The following is a 22795-nucleotide window of genomic DNA, read 5'->3' as shown; positions in this document are numbered from 1 at the left end:
TGAAACTTGTACTGTTGTACCCCATCAACTTACCCTCTATTTTTATTATAACTATGATAAGAAAAAAAAAACAAGGTTGATTCTGTCACGTGATTTCTTTTCAGATTTGGTGATGCACTGATACTTCACCAGTGTCTCCTCCACTGGCTGAATGCTGGGAGGGCAGAGTGCCTCACAGCCGACTCATTATCCCCTAAATAAGGGGATATACAAAAGCAGCCAAATGTCAAAATATCAAAGTGAAAGATGTGGCCTAATCCCTGCCCCTCAAACAGCATTAGGTGCCTAAGTCCCAGAGGGAGGTATCTTTCTCTGCTTGGCATTCTTAGCTGTGAATTCACTCCCGAAGATACATACCTGAGACATTGTTGAAATATACATAAGGGAGGAGGTGGCAGCTTTCAGGCAGCTTATCCTATAACTTTTAGCTCAGTGATTAGAGTTCCAGAGTTCAATTCCACCCTCTGCCTCATGTAGAAAAGGGATTTTGGGTTTCCCACCCCTAAGGTGACTCCCTAACTACTGGAATAGTCAGTCATTTTCTCTCTCTCTCTCTCTCTCTCTCTCTCTCTGGCCCAATGCACATTCAATTATTTACACATCATGGAACAGTTTCAACAGAAGATACAGAATAGACATACCAGAATAGCCGAAGGCCCAGTAGTGTGGGCAAGTGTAAAATGAAACTGTAACATAGAATTCCTAATATAATATGCATGATATGAATAAAAACAATGAAATATATTGAACTAAAAATGAGAGATACAATACATGCAAATAAAGATTTTTCCAGAAAAATATAACTTAATGATCATAATAATCCACCGAAATCAAGAGTCAACTATGTGCACAGAACAAAAAAACAAACAAAGAGTCCCTACCCCAAAGAGCTTACCATCTGAAAGCTATGGAGAAAATAAAATGCATGGGAAACCCAGAGGAGGAAGTTTTCAGTAGATTTTGTATTGCCGAATTGTATATTTGGGTTTATTCTGACTTAACTCACTTCACTGCTAATATGACTTTGGGGCAAAGATTGTATTGAAGATGGGTTAGTGTTTGCATAATCAGTAGAAAAAGTGACTTGTTAGGAGATATCTGAAAGAGAAGTGAGTAGAAGCTTGGGGCATGAGAATTGGAAGTCATTCCATGAGTAGGGGGCAGAAAGGAAGGAGGCATGGAGACCAGACTGGGAAAAGAAATTAATGGAGTGTTGAGACTACCATTAGAGTAAAGTGGGATGTGATGAAATACAGTAACCAAGATGTAGGGTGGAACAGAGTTCTGTGGGGCCTTAAGGGTAGAGAGAAATTTTAAGTTGATGTAGTGGATAAATGAAATTCAATAGAAAATTCAAAAAGAGGCAATAGCATGGTCTGGTCAATATAATTGATCCTGGCCACAGCTAAAGCTGCTTTGCAATACTCAGATGGCCCAAAGCAGCCCTACGTGTTTTGGGCAGATTGGAGGTAAGCAATATAGGTGTCAAAGTCTGGATACGTCAGACAGACAGTCTGAAGTGAGGAACTAGAGAGGAAGGGCCAATGAGGAGGTAAAAGTAAGAGTCATGAGCATAGGTGGTCAGCCAGGTATTAAGTAAAGGATAGAGTTCTCAGGTATTCCCATGGAGAGTGAGAAAGGAGAGGAGCTACCGCCAAAGGAAATGCTCTAAGAACAAGCAGAGTCGTGAAGATAGCAATGGATAATTTGGTGTGTTGAATATATACTTATGATGGCATGAAAAAAATGTGGGCACTTCCAAAATAAAGGTCATAAAAATCTTAGTTGAGCAGCAATAGGAAATTTCCCCCCAACTTGAAAAGTTGCCTCTCAAGTTTGTGAAATGACTTCTTATATATGCTCAAGGCTCATGAAACGCCAGAGAAGTGCACCATCATGTCCAGAAGTATAATAATAGATAATCCTTTAGGAATCATTTCACAAAGAAGCTTTTCAGCATACCGATAGCGCCTTCTGCATATTCTCAATACCTGTTTGACTTGGACAGATCTCAAAATATAGATCTGTATTTTATATATAGGGCTGTATTTTAGGGGTAATCCATGAATAGAGATATATAAAATATACTTTATCTCTGTACCTTTTCAATGAGATGTTTACTCCATATTTGGAGGTGCTATTATTTTTGGTAGACCTGTTCAGACCTTCTATTATTTCTGAAGTCAGTCAGGAGGTGGATTTAGTTTTTACAGTTACTTCAATTTATGACACGGCCTTCATGTAAACATTTATTGTTTCAGGTGTTAAGTAGATCAAAGAACCATCCATCTAAGAACTCCTACATTTCAGTGAAACAGCTTTTAAAAGCCTTAGATCTATTTATACTAATGTATTATGCATTTCACAAATGAAACTTTGAAAGTAAAACATACAATTATCTGGGGATGCTACAATGACTACACTAAATATTTTAAGGAAGAAATAATTGCAGGTATTGTATGCCCTTTGTCAGAGTAGGTCATGAGATTTATTCATCTATTTCATTCCTTAACCTCTTCATTGCCAGGGAACAGGTTGTCATTTTAATGGCCATCGACTTTTGTGTGGCTGCTTTTGCAATTGACTTTCTAGTCTTAGAATGTTCACTGAGACACTCTTAACTTTCACAACGTTACCAAATATCATTGCTTGTTATCTGACATAACAAAAATACATTATTTGAATTGAAATTAAAAAATGGTAAGAATTAATACAGCTAATGATTTGCAGTTGTATATAAAATAGGGGAAATGCCATCATGACAAATAATGATCTAAAATTGTAGATCTGGGAAAGTAGTGAAAAAACTGAAATATGTTGAATAACTTATTTGCAAAATATTTTTCAAATATTGCAACTATCATGTACCAGTTAGTGAACATATGAATCACAATATTTTGTTGGATAATTCTTTAAATGCTGTTTTAGAAAAACAACAAACTATAAGGTACTGAATAAAGAACCTTACAGGGGAAAAAAGGACCAGCATGGAAGCCAGTAGAAAGAAATAGCCCTTAAGGGCCTGTGTTAAAGCACTAAAATAAGAAGAAATGTAATGAAAAGCAGAAGAGAAACAAAACATGACTAATATCAACTAAATTAAATCACAGATCTGATTTACACTGAAAGATCTGTAATTTGGTTGGAGACGGTTCTCTGGCTTCTAAATATACATTTTAAAAACAAACAAAACATTCTCTTACTGTAAATAAATACAAGGATACACTACCCACTGTTTATATATTATTCTGTAGTATTTTTGTTTTATAGGGATGTAGAAATTGATACACTTATGACACAATAATGTAGTTTAGTACCCTGCATCTGGCAGTGGCCTGTAATTGATGCTTCAGAAACAGATAATCCAAAGTAGATACCTAGCAAATTGCTGGGGAAAGGTATTTCCCTCTGATTCCAGTCATCCAGCAAAGGGAGCACAAGCTGGTTAACAACCCCAACTTCCAAAGGTTTGTAGACATCACTGTAGACATCACAGGTGCTGAAAAACAGTGTGTGTGTGTGTATGTATATATATACACACATACATATGTGTGTATATATATATATATATATATATATGTATATATATATATATATATATATATATATATATATATACATACACACACACACATATATGTACTGTTTTTATAGAAATTATAGAAATTATTAGAAATTATTTAGAATTTTTAGAATGCAGGATATGACAGGTCTGCAAAATGAACTGTTTTGTGCTTGACACTGGACTGGAATTCAGGAGTCTGGATGGTTCTGCCACATTCTTCCTGATACCCTAGCTTTAGGGTTGATTTGGGTCACCTCAGTTTTGCAGCAAGGCCAAGATCTGGTCCATAGCTATAGATATTGTCATGCTCTAAAGAGTTCATAATCTAGATAAGACAGGAGAAACAACCACAAGAGAAAACATAGGATAAAACATCAGGGCAGGAGGGAGAGGTGGAGACCACTAATGAGATGAGGGGAGGAGGAATTTCTTGAAGAGGGAGGTTTTTAAGAGAGGAAGAGAGCACTATATTATGCTTCTCAGGCAGGACACTGCCATAGCTTCAGCGAATGACTGACACCTTTTTCAATTCTAGCTTAAAGCAAGAGTTGGCAGATTTGGGAGTCTTATGTTTTTATTTTTCTGAGCAGTTGTAAAACAAACAGGGAAGAATTTTGACTACTTTATATATAGGGCGAATACTCTTATTTTAATAACAAGGCACTCAGAAAAAGCTTGTGTGAAATTTTTGAACTAGATATTGATATCTAACTTTTACACAGTAAAATCCCAAAGTTATTTAGAAAGCTGTGTCTATGGGGATAAATATAGCTCTCCCTACATAGGTGACTATCCATACAATATGTTTTGGAATTTTACTTTGTGCCTGGGAAACCTGCATCTCTCCTCAGTTAGCTACTATTCTGGCAATGGAGAGAGGTTTGAAACAACTGCAGTCCATTCCTGCTTCAAATAGCAGCAGCTCAGATGCGTAAACATGAATTTGAGTATCAAATATTACTTAGCTGGCTGAATAGCACCAACATTCATGCTAAGAGTCCTGTGGCACCTTTAAGACTAACAGATGTATTGGAGCATAAGCTTTCGTGGGTGAAAGCCCACCGACGAAGTGGGCATTCACCCACGAAAGCTTATGCTCCAATACATCTGTTAGTCTTAAGGGTGCCACAGGACTCTCTGTTGCTTTTTACAGATCCAGACTAACACGGCTACCCCTCTGATACTTAACATTCATGCTGTTTATCAAATTAACGATTCAGTTCACCAGTTAGTACCTATTAGTAAATATTAATCCTTTTAGTCCCCTTTTTGAATATTAATTTTATATACATATCAACTATTCTCCCAATAATAAGTAATGAGGTAAACAAACATGTCAAACTTACAGTGAAATCGATCATGGAAAATTTTTATTCTATCCACCAAAGGGGTTTTCTTTGTCTCACATCCTATAAAAGACAAGGGCTTAAAACCGAGCTTGAAGAATGCAAAATTGTTAGCATCTCACCAGACACAAAGGGGAGAGACACAGAGGCCAGCTCTTTACCTTACTCCAAGGGAGGTAATGTTTCTATTCTTTCGGTATTGTGCTGTACTAATCTCTGATTAACAATCTTTGATTAAATAATTCTGTTTGAGCCTGTTATTGACAGTCTTGAATCATTGTTAATTCAAACACCCAACACTATTATTTATTCTCAAATTCTGTAGCAGAAGAGAGAGCCCGTAGACTTGAAATGTATGGGGTCATGACAGGTTGCATTTTTTATCCTTAAATGCTACTTGGTAGACAATGCCAGCTTTCCAACACCAGTAACATCCTCAGACCTTTTTATATTGAGTTTAGGCCACAGTAGCAGCATCCAGCCAAGGCACCTCTACCTCTCGCTTTTGAAATATCATTCTTGGTCAAATTAGGCAACAGAGGCTATAATTCAGATTGGAGAAATCATTTTATTAAAGGTAAAACCTGCTTGAGAGCTGCTGTCTCTAGTGCCTGGATTGTGCAAATACTTAGGCAAATGAGACACTTTACCCATTGAATTCAATGGGACTATTCACGTGCATAAAGATAATTGTGTCTAAGCACATGCAGGATCAGAGTCTAAATTTAGAACAGATAACAGTGAGATTTGAATTCTGCTTAGTTCTGTGATGCTGTTTTTTAAAAATTATATATGCACAAGCTTTCAAGATTACACAGACCAGACCTGAAGAAGAGCTCAGTGTAAGCTTGTGTCTCTTACCAATAGAAGTTGGTCCAATAGAAGATATTGCCTCACCCGCCTTGTATCTCTAATATTCTGGGATCAACACGGCTACAACAACACTGCATACATACCTAGAAAGCCGCTCCTTTTTGTCCCTTTCCGTGCCCCATTATATCACTTCCTCAACATATTCACTCAGTGCTGTATTTAGTTTTTAAACAAACATATGACTCATCTCTGCTGCATGCTCGACTCGTTACCATATTCCATATGTATTTAATGGGTGAGCTGGCTCCAATTTATCTCCTAGAGCTTTTCTGCATTGACCTGCTGCACCAGCTGTCTCCACTGTTGTTCTTTGGGGGTTTCTTTTTTATCTATTTTTGCCAGTTTCATCATTGTTGATGCTTGTTTTGTGCATTAGTCAGACCAGATAGTACACCATCTTGAATGATCCACCTGTATGTCAGCTAGCTAATTAGGGAGGCTCAATTTCTAAGGCAACAGCTTGCAGTGTCTGAGGGAACTTCTGCTACAGACACCATAATAAATCATTATTCACAGTGACATTAATGAACTGATCTCTGCCCAGGATTTGTTTCATTTTGACAAAGGCATCAAGGTCTTTTTCTATACTAACCCCTCCTTGCCTATAGCCAGCTCAGTCAAGGTCTCCAGCATTTTCCTTATTCACACCCAAGACAGATAATTTTGTTGCTTGTTTCTGAATTCTTCATGCAGTGCTCTGTCACAAGCATGGGACAAGTGGGAGGGGTCTGAGGCCCCAAACAAAGCTGGATATTTGGCCTGGTCACCCATCTGTCATGGCAGGGGGTGACCAGGCCAAATTTGAGTGTTTGAGACCCTGTGTGCCTGCTTAGGTTCCCCCACCTTTACAGTTCTTCTGGTGCTGATGGGCACCTCTAGCCCCTGCAGAAAGGCAGAGCAAGGGGTACTGGGAACCCTCCAATTCCCATGAAGGTGGGAGGATTGGATCCAGGCTGTTGATGCTTCCTAGGGAAGCAGAAAAGCAAGAGGATGGGGTCTGAGGCTTCCAGAATGGACTGGCTTATTGTGGGTATGAAGCTCTTCAGCCTTACCACCTCCCTGGGAAAAAGCTTGTGTCTGACTTGGGGAAGATCATGGCCCTCGGTGGGGGACAGCAGAAGGAAAACATGTGTGGAGCTGAGTATAGGGTTGAGAGCACAGGGCTGGGAGCAGAGACAGCATGAGAGCACTCAGGACTGGTTATGGGGGAGAACTTGAGGCTTGGTGCAGGGTGGAGTGTGTGGGGCTGGGTATGGGGGAGGGAGCTTGGAGCTGGGTGCAGGTCAGATGGGGAGAGCTCTGGCCTCCTCCTTAGGAAAATTCTGGTTGTGCCGCTGGTCATGGACCTGTAGTTCTGTAGCTGTTGGGCTGGCTCACTCCCCAAGTTATCTCATAGCTGTCCATAAAGACTTTTCATGAAAGGAAAAAGGTTTTCTGATACTATATTCAGCCATTCTAGTGAAATACATTTGTTTTTCCTCGGAGTAATGTATAATATGTCCACCTCATCCTCTATAGCTGTATAAATGCTGACCTTTGAGCTGATTGCTAAGTCTCCTTTTATTTATTTATTTTTTTATTATCAGGCTGTCAACTTTCTTCTTTAATATTTATTTTCAAATCATTCCCATATCCATTACCTCCAGGCAATAGAATAATCTGTTTCTGTAATTTGTTTAAATATTTTAAAAGGCTAAGAATAATTTGCATTATTTTAGAATATTAAGAGATCAATGGTACATATTTTAATGTAATGTCTTTTGGTATATATTAAACACACACAAACAAAAAAAACCCCCAAAATTCTTGGGCCACATCATAAATATTTTTTACCAAAAGACCTCTTGGAATATACAAACCCATCCCAATTTCAGGAACAGTTCAGTAACTGGTTCGATCAATAATCAAACCTAATTAATAAATTCTCCTATTTACAGATAGGTTGGCTACTTTATTTTGTTGATCTACATACAAGTTTATTAATAATGTTGGTTCTTTCAACCAATTAGTTATTAAAATAACCTATAGAAAGGTACATAAGAATGGCCCCACTGGGTCAGACCAAAGGTCCATCTAGCCCCGTATCCTGTCTTCCAACAGTGGCCAGTGCCAGGTGCCTCACAGGGAATGAACAGAACAGGTAATCATTAAGTGATCCATCCCCTGTTGCTCATTCTGAGATTCTGGCAAACAGAGGCTAGGGACACCATTCCTGCCCATCCTGGCTAATAGCTATTAATGGACCTATACTCCATGAATTTATCTAGTTCTTTTTTGAACCCAGTTATGGTCTTGGCCTTCAAAAACCTCTGGCAAGGAGTTCCACCAGTTGACTGTGCGTTGTGTGAAAAAATACTTCCTTTTTATTTGTTTTAAACCTGCTGCCTATTAATTTCATTTGGTAACCCCTAGTTCTTGTGTTATGAGAAGTAGTAAACAACACTTCCTTATCTACTTTCTCTACACCAGTCATGATTTTATAGACCTCAATCATATCTCCCCTTAGCTGTCTCTTTTCCAAGCTGAAAAGTCCCAGTCTTATTAATCTCTCCTCATACAGAAACCGTTCCATACCCCTAATAATTTTTGTTGCCTTTTCTGAACCTTTACCAATTCCAATACATCTTTTTTTTAAGATGGGGTGACCACATCTGCACACATTATTCAAGATGTGGGTATACCATGGATTTATATAGAAGCAACATGATATTTTCAGTCCTATTTTCTATCCCCTTCTTAATTATTCCCAGCATTCTGTTTGCTTTTTTGACTGCCGCTGCACATTGGGTGGATGTTTTCAGAGAACTATCCACAATGATTCCAAGATCCCTTTCTTGAGTGTTAACAGCTAATTTAGACCCCATCATTTTATATGTATAGTTGGGATTATGGACGATTGTGATGGGAGTTTTTAACGCCAAGGTTGGAAGAGGGAAAGATGGTGAAAAGTTCATAGGACGGTACAGTATCGGAGAATGAAATGCATGAGAATGACTAGCTATATTGGCAGAGACGAGGGAACGAACATTTTGGGGCATTTCACTCTGCAATCAGATCCCCAACGAGATAATTATGCAACAGTCTGGAGTGCGAGACATTGTTGTTGAAAGCAGGCTCAGCAAAATGCGGTGGGCGGGACATGTGGCCCAACTCAGTGACAACAGATTGACCATAGCTATATCCGAGTGATATCTGCGAGAACAGAAATGGCCATGCGGTCGGCCTCCAAAGAGGTGGGATGATTTCCTAACAAGGAGATATGGACAAGCATGGTGAAGGATGGCCAGAGCGAGAGAAGATTGGAAGACGTGTTGTGATCGGCTCAGTTTCAACTGATAAAGGACCGACAGTCTACGGAGTCGGGATTATGCTTTCAAATGTGCATTACTTTGCATTCATCAACATTTCACATCTCAAGTGCTTGCTGACCCTAGTCAGACATATTTGTGTATGAATGATAGGGGAGTTTGATTTCAAACCTGAGTTAGAGCCCTGGTCTTCAATGTAGTGTAGAGATACCCAAAGAGACCAGCTAAGTATCTCCCAAATCACAGTCCACACCTTAACCAGAACTAGCTAATTGCACAGAAAAGTGCCTGATTTGTGTATGCAACCATGGTAAGTGTGCATTCAAATGTAGGTACATATTCTATGCACTTTTTATGAGCACATCTGTAGATGCCATTACTGGAATATTGGCCCATAATACAAATTAATATGTATATTTTAAAAGCTACATATTGTGAAATGAATTTCTTTTATCTCTAACATTTTTAATTGGTCATTTAGCGGTATTTTATACTATGTTTATAAGAATTTTTTTGCTTTATATTGTAGTTCTCACCATAATTTTATTTCATTTGCATACACACTCACAAATATCAATCTAAACAAACATTGCAGTAAATATTTCAGTAACAGGGAGTCAAATGTACAGCAGGCTGTAACACAAACCTGAAATTCAGTCCAAAATCAAATACATTACACATATGCATATGTTCCATTTTGCCACTTGGCTGAATGAGAGTATGAAAAGTTCTAATGAGATGATTATTACACATATAATTAACAAGCAAATGTAAAAGATGCACATATAATTGATCACACCACAGTAGGGGTAGTAGTCAGTGCCTTTTACATTAGAGCATCATCCTCTAATAATCTGCAAGATCTCTCATGATTGGACCTTATTTGAACACCCGACTCTGATTACACTATCATTATTAGCATCAATTTATCAGTCAGCTTCTAGGTATCATAGTGGGTGTTCAAGAGGAAAGATAGTGCTATTTTAGACCAATTCAGCAAATCTGAACCATGAGCCAGGGGTGGTGTGGAAGAAAGCATGAGACATTTGATGGGGAAATTAATAACCAGCACATCAAAGATAGCACATTCTTTGGGTCCACTTGTGATACTCCCCCTGAAGGACTGCTTTGGGAGTAAGGTGCTACTCAGTGGGAGGTCAGGGTAACGCACTCTGACTCTTGGAAGCAGGTGGTTTGTACATTTTCTTACTCCTAATCTACATACTGTATATTTGCATATAAATGTCAAGAGAAAAATATCCAGAATAGTTAAGTGAAATTATTATAGGGAAATATGCATGCAAAGAGAAAAAATGATGATTTAAACTCTTTGCAGCGGGATATATAAAGCATTAGTGCCCACGAATTCTCCTAAGAGATGCATTTAAAAAAAAAAAAAAAAAAAAAAAAAAAGGCACACCGAGAGTCAGATAACATTTCAGCCAAGTAAGCTTTAATCAAAACTTGAGTGTTTCTGCATTGTGTCGAGTTGACAAAATATTGAAATAATGTAAGGTTGATTTTCTCATTCTTGAGAAAGTATTTAGAAATAGTTCTTGCATGACTTATTTAAAAAAAAATTACAAAAGTATGCAGAAACTTCATTGTTAAAGTACAGAAGACACTAATGAGTAAGTGATAGAGAGGAACTCAAAATTATGCCAACTATTATCTAGTTATCCTGGAATCTTAGTTTGAACTGCATACTGGTTATTAACAAAAACTAATTAAAGCAAGAATTCCAGAAGAATACGAAGACACCTTCCCTAAGTATTTGCCGCAGTGCTTTACTGTTTCTCCAACTCATACTCTAGTGTGACTCTTTTCTAACAACCCTGACATTGAATTTGATGATAGGTATAGTAATTGGATCAAGCAATCAATACATATTTTGGAACATTAGTAGAGAGGAAATGACGAAATAATCTGTACACCCGCCCCCCAATCTCAAGTATTTCAATACTTCCTCATCCTTACTCACCCTTTCATTCTTTGTGGACTCTCAGTAGGGCTTTTCTTATATGTATGTTGTGATTAGAGCCGGTCAGGAATTTTTCAACAAAAGGTTTTTCATCAGAAAATGCCAATTTGTTTAAACTGATATTTTTCATGTTAAAGGGCCTGTTTCAACTTGGAAAAAAAATTTAAAACAAAGTTTTAAAGTTGTCAAAACAAAAGCACACTTTCAAAATGAAAATGTTCTCATTTTCCTCTGTGAAATGACTTTTTAATTAGAAATTTAAGCCACAATAAAACAATGCTCAAAGTCAAAATGAAATATTTTGATTAACTCAAACTAAATCTTTGTGGATGTTTGGTTTGTGAACATTTTCAAGTTTTCCACTTTTCATCCCAATTTTGGACATAAACATGTTTTGATCTCAAAACTTTTCACAGCATGGGAAGATTGTTTCCCACCCACCTCTAGTTTTGATTACTGTGGGCATTTTTGAGTTTGCTTGACTTTTTTCCTGGCTATCTTGCAGTTGTCACTAGAACCACTACTAGAGCTGTTTTATCATTACCAATATCTAATTTGATTTTACCCTTTATGTGTGAATTACAGTATACCCTTCATTTCTCATCAATTCCACAGCAGTGAAGATCACCAATCTTACTCTTGGATCACTTATTTTTATTTATTGCTGCCAATAATAAACAACCAATGATGTTGGTTTTATTTAGAAATTTAAAAAAATAATAATTGGGAGATGTAGAGAAAGTTGTGCTTTCTCCCATATTGGCATTTAAAAATCAGACTTTCAAGCTGTACGGAGATATGGTTTGAAAGGAATGATTTTGAATTATTTACTAACTTACCTACTCTTTTCTTTTTTAAGCTTCCCTGGCTCCTTCACTTCCAGAGCACAGAGATTCAGAGATTGCATTCCAAACCTAATGATGTCTGTTGAACTGTAAGACCTGCATTTATACAACCTACCAGACTTTTATGTGGAGAACTAATTTTCAAACATTCTGTCAGCTGCATTGCATACGTAAATATCATATAATCCATTTTTGAAAGTATATAAAAAGGGTACCTATTTTAATATGACAAAAGGCAGAATATATTGTAGTCACGGAAAGTAAATTGTTTGGATCACCTATAAGAACCTTGTTATAAACTATTTTAGACGGAACCGATTCACATATATATAGTTGGTTTAAAATGAAATACACTTGATTTTAATAATAAAATCTTTCTAGTTTTTTTCTAATACCCTATGTGGTATACCACCATTGAAATGTGTGTTCACACGTGTGAAATAACCTGGGAACTATATATATTCATTTCCATGAATGTTAGAGAAACTTGGTGGTTATTGTGTTACTGGCTAAAGGGTAACTAAGGAGTTAAATCAGTTTGCTAGTTTTGGACTGCAGGAACCCAAAATTTTGTAGGTGTAGACAGCCATATTCAGAGACACAATGGAGGTGATAATTCCTCTGAAATTTACTTTCTGAATGTGGAATAAGGATTTGGCTAATCTTACAGTGGAGAGGAGGAAACTCCCAGGGTTTGAGCTGGAAACCTCAAAGGCTTTTAGGTGGGGACCTTTGGACAAAGGGCTTGGAATCAGTTAAAAAGCTCCACTCAGTTCCACTCAGAGAAGTGCAGGTGTAGGCCTGACATTTGAAAGAAGCGCCCACAGACAGACTGAAAGAGGGACCACAAGTGCAGCTCACCCCTGAACTGTAACAAACCAATGCTATATGAAATAATGGCTGGTGGTTAGAAGGTAAATTATAATGACTTCTTAAGCAAACAAACATTCTCCTAGGCAACACATGGCAGTTACTGAAAAACCTAGTCCACATGCATTATCAGAACCACCAAGATACTGACAGGTAATCTAGTCATCTGATATATTGAATACTTCAAAAATGCAGGTTGGGTGTGTAGCACCTGAGGAAACTCTAAATGATGGATAATACTCAAAAGAGTCAGAGCTTTGAATAGTTTTCTGATGAAAATCTAAATTTATCTGGTCTATTTGATGCTCCTCAGAGATCTTCTTGGAACAACCCACTTCTTCCTCAATTTCCATTTTCTTTTAGCCTCTGTCTGTCTCCTCACCCTTAACTCTTCTCCATTCCCAACACTGAAAGGTTACTGTAACATTCTAAACTTTGACCAACTATGCCCTCCAGAATAGCCCATTTGGGTTTGTCAAAGGATAAACCTGTGCCCAACATTCCCTCCCCTTTTCTGTATTTCAAGAGTTTTCTGAGAGATCTAAAGGCCCTTCACCTGTTAGTCACTCAGAATTTCTCTTATGATTTTCTAAATGCCTCAGGAACTGATTGCAAACCTATTGAAAGGCAAACCGCAGGGGAGAAACAGTCTTCTGTCCTCAAGATTCACTTACATATTTATTTTGTATTCTACCTTTGCTTGTTTACATTCCTAGTGCTGAGTTGAGTTTTCATTGTTCCCCGGTTGTACCCCAATTGTACCCAGAAATGAAAGTAAACTCAGATTGATTTTGGCATGATTCCGATGAAAATAAATAATGGCTAAACTTTGTGGTCAGGATGATTAGTGTTCAGTACACAGTACAGTATTGTACTGTGATAGTTTGGAGCAGCCCTGACAGAGAAAGAAAATATCACAAACTCAAAAGACAACTTATTCTCATAAGATTTCCTGCTTGAATTTTAAATATGCAAATGATTTTAGTGGCCCACACAAAAATCCCTCTGCAAAACATCAAGAAAAAAACCCCACCACACACACACACACACACACACACACACACACACTATATGAGATTTCTAACATATTCTTCAGTTAGTGTTTGTTCATATAATTCCAAGACAAGTGAAAGACAGATTATACATTTACCAGTTAAACTAATATATGTTTGCTCATCAGTTTTTGTATAGACTGTAGTAAGTTAACCAGCTACTAGCATAATCAAAGCAAAACCTAAAAACTAGTGGGCAAATCCTCAGCTGGTGTAAATTGTCACAGTCCATTGAATTTTTTTTTTTAATGACTTTCTTTAATTTAGAAAGAAATTTTATTTAAAAGTTTTCTTCCCTGGATTGTGAAATTTTCTTTGCAGGTGTGAAGTTGCCAGAAAATGAGAAAATCTTAGCAAAACTTCACTTATTTTGCAGGCTGGAAAATACCTAAACCAGTGGCATAAAATAGTATTCATGAGAGTGTCATGGGAGAGCAGAACGTGGGAGTGGAATAAGGTTAATAGATTTTAAATCCAGAAGGGACTATTGTGATAATCTACTTTGACCTCCTGCATAACTCAAGCCCATAGGACTTCCCTGAATTGAATTCCAGCTTCAAGTCTAATAGCTCTGGTTGAACTGGAGCATATCTTCTAAAAAAACATCCAATCTTGATCTAAAAATTTCCAGTGATGGAAAATCTACCACTACTCTTGATAAGCTGTTCCAATGGTTAACTATCCTAACTGGTAAAAATGTGCATTTTATTTCTAGTCTGAATTTGTCTAGCTTTAACTTTCCCCCTGGATCGTGTTATATTTTTGTCAGCAAAATCAAATAGCCCTCTATTATCGAATTTCTGTTCCCTATGTAGGTACCCATAGGATACAATCAAATCACCCCTTAACCTTCTTTTTGAGAAGATAAATAAATTTTGCTGGTGGGAGTCTATCACTATACGGAATGTTTTCCAATCCTTTAACCATTCTCCTGGCTCTTCTCTGAACCTTCTTCAATTTGTCAGCATCCTTCTTGAAATGGGGATAAAAGAACTGGATACACTTGTCTAGTAGCCATTCACACTAGTGCCGAAACAAAGGAAACAACCTCCTTACTGCTACTGTGGAGTGCCATTTAAGATGAGGGGGGCAGGGAGGAAACCCCAGTGATGGTGCAGAGTGAGACAACCCTGCACTTACACTGCACAGGTTCAAGTTCCGTGGGGCAGCCCAGCACCCTACTCCAGCCTGGTTGGCTCTCACCATAACATGCAGGCAGGGCTCTTTCTCCTCCATGCCCTTTCCCACCCCTGCTCTGGTCCTGGCACTGCCAGATCGCCTACCCTGAGCAGGGCCAAAAAGTGGTCAGGCCATGGCCCAAGTGATTCCCCAGCTCCAGGGCCTATGCCTGTTTATACACCCAATAACAACATTATTTCTTTTGGACACTGACTTGCACTGGGAGGTCATGTTCAGCTGATTATCCACTATGACACCACCACCACCACCCGGTCAGAGTGACTGCAGAGTCACTGCTTCCCTCTGGTTTCCCTCTTTCTCATTAGGTTTGACCATGAAAAGATCATCTTCTGAGACATTCAGAAATTCGAAGAGATTAACAAGTGGAGGGCCTTGGGCATCTCAGAAAGCTCCTGAAATCCAGAAATGGGGAGCGAATGTTGTGTATAGGGTTAATCCATTGAGTAAACCAAGCTATGGGCTGCTCTGGAGGGCCTACATTCATTGTTCCTAGATGTATAACCTTACATTTGGCTGTATTGCAATACATATTGTTTGCTTGCCTCCAATTTACCAAACGATCCAGATTGCTCTGTATCAGTGACCTGTCCTCTTCATTATTTACCACTGCCGTAATCTGTGTGTTATCTGCAAACTTTGTAAGTGATGATTTTGTGTGTTTAGTTAATATAAGGGATAAAGGGAAAGCATGACAACAAGATATTGAGAAAATAGGTGGAGTGTAAAGGAGTTGGAACAGGAAATGTAAGGAATAAAATGACTGGTGACAAAGCAGGGTGAACTGAGCAGGACAGAGGTAAAAGAATGAGAAAAGATGCAGACTGTATATGTGGTGACAATGTGAGGAGATGGCTATAGGACATAGGGAATAACTCCTACTGTGTGAGAGTGCAGATACCAAGGAAAATCAGCTTCAGGAGAGAACTAATTAAATGGAAGACGATATTGATAAAAGGGGAGGGGCGGAGGACAGGACCCAAGAGTACACATCTCCTCCCTCCGAGGTGGCTCTAAATCTAATCTAGAGCAAATAACTAATTTTTTGGGTTGAATTAAAACATTTCATTTGGCCCAAACAAAAGTGTCTTTTAAAAACTTTTTTTTAAAGTAAAATTGCAGTGAAATTCTAAACAAAAGAGGGTGTTTTGATTGTAACACTTCAATTTTTTATCAAATTTTACCTGAATTCACAAATTGTTTTGGTTAAATCAAATCTGCATTTTTCAGCTGAAAAATTTTACCCAGTTCTAATGTAATCCTCTACTGCTATTACACACACAATTAACACTTGTGCAATGGCAGTCAATTAGCTGTATGATCACTTTTATTCAATTTAGTACTGAATGAAATCTGGTTTATCAATTAAACTTCAGAAAACCCACAGCACTGGGAAAATACAAATATGCTTCATAACCTCTGTCCAGAGAGCCTATGAATCCTCTGCTATACAGCATTCTTAAAACCTTAAGTAAGACAGCAAAATATTTGTCTGAGTATTCTAGTTTAATGACATGCATCCTATCTGTAAAACCACATACAGTTATGTAAATCTGCTGAGTAGACTGTAGAAATGTGGGTGAAGTGCTGTTATATTGTTTACCTGTATCTCTACTGCCATGTGGTAAAGAGTTATGAAGACATGTATAAATTACATAGCTACAACCTTCAAAAAATAAAAAAAAGACATTGCTTATTTGTTGCTGTATTAAAGACATCCCTTGGTTGTTTGTGATGTTATACTAAAAATGCAAATGAAATATTAGTCATTGTATCAGTTGCTAAATGGATACAGAGTGGATGAAGCTACAGTTGTGGGCCAGCTGTCAAAGGAGTGCCTGTATGACAATACCAATTTCTGGAAGCTAATAGTAATTAAAGAGTGGTAATGTTCACTGCTCAGTTTGGAGATGTCAATTTCCATTAATTATCCCCAGGGACAATCTGAGTCATTGCCAGTAATTCTTACACATGTCCCCTGTCCTATCTTCAGGGATGATCAATAAGGGGGAAAAAAAAAAAAAAAGAAAGAAAGAAAGAAAGAAGGGATTCTACTTCTCCGAGTGTGTGCATGTAGTTAGAGGGAGAGGAAGTTAGTCCAGCAAAACGTCAGTGTCCCAGTTTTATCCATTACAAATTGCTCTTGGCTATCCTCCTCCTATGCCATGTCTGCAGTATTGTCAGCAAGTGCAGGTGACCTCTTCAGAAATCTATTTTATATAGCCCAAATCCTTGGCAAGAGCATGCCATCAGAAATCTGGCCTTTGCACTACTCTGCTCCACGGTGGAGGCAAGGGGGAGAAGAGGATGTGTCATTGGAATGGGATCCTCCCTCCTAAACAAAAGAGCAGCAGCAGTAGCTTCCATACCCAGTTCTCACTCAACCGCATGGGAGAGGAAGGAGGAAGCAACCAGGGGATCTGGCATAGCAATGGATCCTTTGGTCCCAACCCTTGATCCCTCTCTTGGCTCCACCTTCTGTGCAGGTGCCCTGGTATCCTACCCCATGTGGGTCTACAGTTAATGGAATTTTGGTGGTCACAGAGGGTGGGCAAGATTCGCCCCTTTGTTTGTAAAGCACAAAACCTCATTATTTTATTTTTATGAAACAGTAAACAAGAGGGTGACAGCTGATGTTTGCTATGTGATCGTTGGTAGAACAGAATTAATATTAGGTATGAATTATAGAATCAAGTCAGCCTGTATCTCTAAAGCGGCCGATTGTTTTAGGCTGTCACTCTAGTTAAGTCAATTAACATGTCAATACACTGTTAAGGCCAGCAGAAAAAGGTTGGCAATGACATGGAATGCAGATGACTTAGAAAAGGAAGCAGGAAATCCCCAGCTGTGAGGATTTACCTTCAAAGGAATACTTTCAGGTACTAGGAAGCAAAGGTGGAGCAGAAACAGGAACTCAACACAGTCCTGAACTAATCTGAGGGGACACCAGGTTGCTGCAGGGAGAGTTGATATGATTGTGAACAAGGACACCAGTTCACATGCTTTTGAGAGAAATGCGGAATATTACAATGAGCAGGGTAATACCATTAAGCTCAAAAGAATCACAGCCAATAAATAAGGCAGGGACTTGAGACAAAATTCAAAAGAGCTCACAGAACAGGACTTTGAGATGCACAAAGAGGCATCAAGTGGGAGAGAAGAAAGCTCTGTGAGAAAATGGAATGCAGTTTCTGTATGAACTGTAACAAACCTGAAAGGTACCTAACCTAGCTTAACTTTTATCAAATGTCAGACAAGAAGCGTTATGAATGAGGATTCTTTTGTTTTAATCTGATCTTCTCTCTCCATTCTTAACAAGTTTTGCTTTTAATTACATCACCTAAGACTGAGTGAAATTCCCCAAATGTCTAAAACTGTCCTGAAGAGATTAATAAAACTCCAATCTCTAAGAGGAAGTGGCAGTGAAGACGGCTTTCTGGAGGTTAAAACCTGCCTGAGATCCTTGGAGTGCCAGTTAAGGAGCCCTTTCCCATAATTTGTGCCATTACCAGGGCTGCTGTCAAATAAGAAATACTTAAGGACCACTTATGAGAACTGAGGCCAGGTCTACACTACCGCGGTAGTTCGACAGCTGGCAATCGAACTTCCGGGTTCGATTTATCGCGTCTGGTCTGGACGCGATATATCAATCCCGGAAGCGCTCGCCGTCGACTGCGGTACTCCAGCTCAGCGAGAGGAGTACCGCGGAGTCGACGGGGAGCCTGCCTGCCGCGTGTGGACCGCGTCTGAACCGCGGTAAGTTCGAACTAAGGTATGTCGACTTCAGCTACGTTATTCACGTAGCTGAAGTTGCGTACCTTAGTTCGAATTTGGGGGTTAGTGTAGACCAGGCCTGAGATGAAGGGTGTGAAAGTGAAAGAGAGAGAGAAACAAAAAAACGTATGGAACACAGCTAGAATTGTTTGTAATAGAATATTTGAGTTTTCCATGCAATACCAGGTGGTCTCTGAAGTATTATGTCAACTTTCTATATATAGATCTATATACACAACATTTAAACAATGGAAAGCTGTGAAGAAGCGGTGGACTAGGAAAGTTGTTGATGTTATGCCTTCTATTACCTTGTTTCTATGCTGAATAAAACCCTTCATGAGGAGCTATACAGGATAATTTTTTCATAGGGTTATACTTGTGATTGATGCCTCAAAAAAGAGAGAGCTGTTTAGAAAGCAACCTAAAACCTATATATTTGTTAAATGTGATTTCCAAAATCCTAGGATACCTGCATACAAAATGTGAAAACCTGGGGCAGGGGTGCTGCAGCACCCCTTGGCTTGAAGTGGTTTCCATCACATACAGGGTTTACAGTTTAGTTCAGTGCCTTTCAGCACCCCCACTATACAAATTGTTCCAATGCCTGACTTGGGGTTAAGTGGTCTGTTGAAATATTCAATTCAAATTTCCAGCATTTGGAGAATAAGTGTACCTAGGCATCTGGCTTAGTCAAGTGATTTCAGTGATGATTCCGTTAAAAATTAGAAAGGGGACAAGGCAAGAGGTTATTTTGCTTTTGGTAAAAGTTAGTTTCACAAACCTAAACCCACTCCTGGTTTATGTTTTAGATTCATGGAGGAAGGGTACAGTGAAAGACCCCAAACTTACTCAGACAAGGATGAGAATGGACACTGTGCTTCTGAAGATACAGCATACATAGTGCAATTCAGGAAAGGATGTGGGATCATTTGTGTGAACTAACTGCAAACTGAGCCAAACTGGCAAAACAAGAGTTAATTTGACTTCAGGCATGTTAATCCAAGTATTATCATTTCTCTACTCTGTAGCACATTAAGGACAAGAATTGGGAGTGAATAAAGGATATTTGCAGGAAGCACACAGAGGCCACTTGTGCTCAGATAGGACATCCTTTTCACAGCCACGGCAGAACATACAAAGTAACCTACAGAGGGAAGCCATTCAATTCATGTTTTTCAAAGGGACAATATTGTTTCAAATAAACAGTTTGTGTTTCTCATGCCTCCCACTGAAACAAAGAGCAATACCACCACCATCTCAATAAATACATTTTAAACAGCACACTGAATAGTGTGGATATGTTTCAAACTTCAAAAGAGCAAGTACAAATGTGGGACTTAATCACAGTTCGAAAGAAGTTTAGAACTATACAAGAATTTGAAGTCTCCAGCCAGGTTCCATCAGACAGCAGCCAACTACAATATGAAGTCAATATGTCTTAGTGTCTGTGAGTAAATATAACAAGTATCCTAGTGTGCAAGAAGAACTCAGTCCCTGAACTCAGGACTGCAAGAACTTTAACAATCCCCCTGCACCCAGATCACATCAGTTCTGGTGGTAGCTCCTCCTCTCCCCTGTTCAGAAGCTAGAGGTTTAAGAGGGGGAAAGGAAGGGATAGGCCCAAAGTTATTAGAACAGAAATGACATGCTTTGGGTCATGCTTCCCTATGCCAACAATTGCTCCAGAGTTAATTTTTCCATGATCTTGGAGGGGGGAGACAGATCTTTGCTCTAGCAAGAAGTGAGTTCTAGGGCATCTCCCTTTCACTGGCATGCATTCACCATGAAATGATAAATTAAAGGAGTACCAAGATGTCCTTACTATCTTCTCTTATTCACTGGGTTTTTAAACAAAGAGCATATGTCATAATATTTATTAGGTGCATCATGGTAATAGAAACTTCAGCCTGATCAAGAGTAGTTATCTACCACATGCCATCATTCATCTCAGCTGTCTACTGTTCTAATTCTGCATCAGTAGGACATACTGCCATTATTGAATGGCTCCATTGTACACAGTGAGTTGTGTCAGTCATGGATCATGACAAAGTATGAACTATGGAATTTGCTGCCTCAGTAACTTTTTGAAAAATCACTAGCAGCTGGGAGAAAGACATTCTCCTAGCTAAATAATTTGCCTACTTTCCCCCCCATTTTTCTCACAAGACATGCCGTTAAAGGCCTGATGCTAATTCCTTTTAAGTTAATAACCAAAGTTACATTGACTTCAAATGGAGCAGGACTGGGTCCTAAGTAAGATCACATTTCTTTTCAGCATTCTATGACATTAAAACATGTGCCAGGTCACCAGAAAAAAAATATTCATTCCATGGTAATGCTGACACTGCTCCTGCTATTGGAGTTCAGATCTGCTTTTTTCAATATGCTTCTTTCAATACTGACAAACTACTGCTGGTGGTTATTATAGCTGCTATTTATGATGAGCTTCTGCTTCTTTCTTTGTGTACTTCCTCTTAGGCTTGGTCTACACTTACCCCCCAATTCGAACTAAGGTACGCAACTTCAGCTACGTGAATAACGTAGCTGAAGTTCGAAGTACCTTAGTTCGAACTTACCTCGGTCCACACGCGGCAGGCAGGCTCCCCCGTCGACGCCGCGGTACTCCTCTCGTCTAGCTGGAGTACCGCAGTCGACGGTGATCACTTCCTGGTTCGACTTATCGCGTCCAGACAAGACGCGATAAGTCGAACCCAGAACTTCGATTCCCAGCCGCCAAACTAGCGGCTGGGTGTAGACATACCCTTAGTAAGTGCTAATGTCCCTAAAACATACTTAGAAAGCTAGTGTTTCTTATTTGTTAATTTGAATTATTCTAGGTGCGGGACTTCTGGTCCAGACACATCATACACAGCAGTCAATATGGTGCAAACAGAAAAGAGGGACTCTACCCAGTCTCGGACAACAAAGAGGCTCATGTTACTAGGCTACAGAGCCTCAGATAGTGTAATAAATGTAGTTATGTTACAGACAAAGAAGTCACACCAGTTTATACTAGTTGTCCCATGATTCTTTGTGCAATTGTTTGGTATAGGATTCTTTGTGGAGTTGCTGGATTCTGGGTTGGATACTCTCGCAAAATACCTTGGGTGAAATCCTCTCCCCATTGAAGTCGATGGAAGTTTTTACATTGACTTCAATGGGGAAGAGGATTTTCCCCCTCTTTCTCCCTATATTCAATCTTCATCCTCTACCTTCCTTCCCCAGCTGGGCTGTTAACATGCTCATGTTGATCCCCCAGCACCACTCAGATTTATGTTGCAGTAGCCTTACACTAGCAGAGTGTTCTACAAAAGCAGATTTTAATAGTATTTTAGCCCATAGATATTGGAGATATCATAAGATCATCCTGTGCCAGCACCACAATCCATTGGCCAAACAATAGATATCATGAACTTCTGGCCAACATCCAAAACAAATATGGATTATGTAGTATGGTTTCTTACCCAGATCCACACCCTGATCAAATAATCCTCCTTTAATCTTGTACCTAGCCAAGAAAAATAACTTCAAGTCTACATTATTCATGTTTGTTGGAAAGAAACACAGCAAAACGTGACCTCTGTTACTGTAGTGAAAATTTCACTTGCAATCCAAAGGGAGGACTATATATTTTTAGATACTTATTTTAGGCAGCAACGTTGACATTTTATATAGTAAGAAAAGGGTCTAAAAAATAGTTTTCAATAACTAAAATCTATTTTTTGTAAACAAAACCCAAGCTATTTATTTATTTATTTTCTGGAAAGACAACAATGTTAAGGTGGTTTTCTTTGAGTTTCTTTTTTCCATTTTAGATATCTAGCGCTGGTGTAGTAATTCTATCATTTAAAGAGCTAAGTTACTGTATTAAAGTACAAAAACAGGAATTCATTTTCGGACAGTTAAGTGTTTTGTTGTTGTTTTGACTCTTTCCATAAACTCCATTTAATCAGGCCTGTCTCCAGGCCTGTGGAGAGGCAGGAA

This window comes from Emys orbicularis, chromosome 6 (genome assembly GCF_028017835.1).
Source record: "Emys orbicularis isolate rEmyOrb1 chromosome 6, rEmyOrb1.hap1, whole genome shotgun sequence".
Taxonomy (NCBI): Eukaryota; Metazoa; Chordata; order Testudines; family Emydidae; genus Emys; species Emys orbicularis.
Note: the sequence above shows the minus strand (reverse complement) of the source record.